This window comes from Cornus florida, unplaced genomic scaffold (genome assembly GCF_030987335.1).
Source record: "Cornus florida cultivar Cherokee Brave unplaced genomic scaffold, ASM3098733v1 CherokeeBrave_3.0.0_Hap2_scaffold_2, whole genome shotgun sequence".
NCBI classification, from domain to species: Eukaryota; Viridiplantae; Streptophyta; class Magnoliopsida; order Cornales; family Cornaceae; genus Cornus; species Cornus florida.
In genome coordinates this window covers 120001-122500 of record NW_026775693.1, presented here as the reverse complement: position 1 = coordinate 122500, position 2500 = coordinate 120001, and positions in this window count along the sequence as shown.

Below are 2500 nucleotides of genomic sequence, written 5' to 3'. Positions count from 1 at the left end.
GCCGTGTTAATTTTGCCAATTACGGCTCCTCGCGCGCACGCTCAAGCACCCCGACGTGCACACCGGCGCGCACGTGGGCATCGTATGCTAAAAAATGAAGTTTGGAGTTTGGGTTTGAAAATTTTACGGGAACTTCCTAGAAGCCTAAGAAATGCTTTGCTCGAGACGGATTTCGATTTGGAGGTCCCCCGAGTTAATTTTGCCCATTACGACTCCTCGCCCGCACGCTCGTGCACCCCGACGTGCACGTGGGCATCGTATGCTAAAAAATGAAGTTTGGAGTTTGGGTTTGAAAATTTTATGGGAGCTTCCTAGAAGACTAAGAAGTGCTTTGCTCGAGACGGATTTCGATTTGGAGGTCCCCCGGGTTAATTTTACCCATTATGACTCCTCGCCCGCACGCTCGTGCACCCCGACGTGCACGTGGGCATGGTATGCTAAAATTGAAGTTTGGAGTTTGGGTTTGAAAATTTTATGGGAGCTTCCTAGAAGCCTAAGAAATGCTTTGCTCGAGACGGATTTCGATTTGGAGGTCCCCCGAGTTAAGTTTGCCCTTTATGACTCCTCGCCCGCATGCTCGTGCACACCGGCGTGCACGTGGGCATCGTATGCTAAAAAATGAAGTTTGGAGTTTGGGTTCAGAAATCTTATGGGAGCTTCCTAGAAGCCTAAGAAATGCTTTGCTCGAGACGGATTTCGATTTAGATTTCCGCCGTGTTAATTTTGCCAATTACGGCTCCTCGCGCGCACGCTCAAGCACCCCGACGTGCACACCGGCGCGCACGTGGGCATCGTATGCTAAAAAATGAAGTTTGGAGTTTGGGTTTGAAAATTTTACGGGAACTTCCTAGAAGCCTAAGAAATGCTTTGCTCGAGACGGATTTCGATTTGGAGGTCCCCCGAGTTAATTTTGCCCATTACGACTCCTCGCCCGCACGCTCGTGCACCCCGACGTGCACGTGGGCATCGTATGCTAAAAAATGAAGTTTGGAGTTTGGGTTCGGAAATTTTATGGGAGCTTCCTAGAAGACTAAGAAGTGCTTTGCTCGAGACGGATTTCGATTTGGAGGTCCCCCGGGTTAATTTTACCCATTATGACTCCTCGCCCGCACGCTCGTGCACCCCGACGTGCACGTGGGCATGGTATGCTAAAATTGAAGTTTGGAGTTTGGGTTTGAAAATTTTATGGGAGCTTCCTAGAAGCCTAAGAAATGCTTTGCTCGAGACGGATTTCGATTTGGAGGTCCCCCGAGTTAAGTTTGCCCTTTATGACTCCTCGCCCGCATGCTCGTGCACACCGGCGTGCACGTGGGCATCGTATGCTAAAAAATGAAGTTTGGAGTTTGGGTTCAGAAATCTTATGGGAGCTTCCTAGAAGCCTAAGAAATGCTTTGCTCGAGACGGATTTCGATTTATATTTCCGCCGTGTTAATTTTGCCAATTACGGCTCCTCGCGCGCACGCTCAAGCACCCCGACGTGCACACCGGCGCGCACGTGGGCATCGTATGCTAAAAAATGAAGTTTGGAGTTTGGGTTTGAAAATTTTACGGGAACTTCCTAGAAGCCTAAGAAATGCTTTGCTCGAGACGGATTTCGATTTGGAGGTCCCCCGAGTTAATTTTGCCCATTACGACTCCTCGCCCGCACGCTCGTGCACCCCGGCGTGCACGTGGGCATCGTATGCTAAAAAATGAAGTTTGGAGTTTGGGTTCGGAAATTTTATGGGAGCTTCCTAGAAGACTAAGAAATGCTTTGCTCGAGACGGATTTTGATTTGGAGATCCCACGCGTTAGTTTTTGCCCATTATGACTCCTCGCCCGCACGCTCAAGCACCCCGGCGTGCACGTGGGCATCGTATGCTAAAAAATGAAGTTTGGAGTTTGGGTTCGGAAATTTTATGGGAGCTTCCTAGAAGCCTAAGAAGTGTTTTGCTCGAGACGGATTTCGATTTGGAGGTCCCCCGAGTTAGTTTTGCCCATTATGACTCCTCCCCCGCACGCTCAAGCACCCCCGCGTGCACGGGGGCATTGTATGCTAAAAAATGAAGTTTGGAGTTTGGGTTTGGAAATTTTATGGGAGCTTCCTAGAAGCCTAAGAAGTGCTTTGCTCGAGACGGATTTCGATTTGGAGGTCCCCCGAGTTAATTTTGCCCATTATGACTCCTCGCCCGCACGCTTAAGCACCCCCGCGTGCACGTGGGCATTGTGTGCTAAAAAATGAAGTTTGGAGTTTGGGTTTGTAAATTTGATGGGAGCTTCCTAGAAGCCTAAGAAGTGCTTTGCTCGAGACGGATTTCGATTTGAAGGTCCCCCGTGTTAATTTTGCCCATTACGGCTCCTCGCCCGCACGCTCAAGCACCCCGGCGTGCACGTGGGCATTGTATGCTAAAAAATAAAGTTTGGAGTTTGGGTTTGGAAGTTTTATGGGAGCTTCCTAGAAGCTTAAGAAGTGTTTTGCTCGAGACGGATTTCGATTTGGAGGTCCCCCGAGCCAATGTTG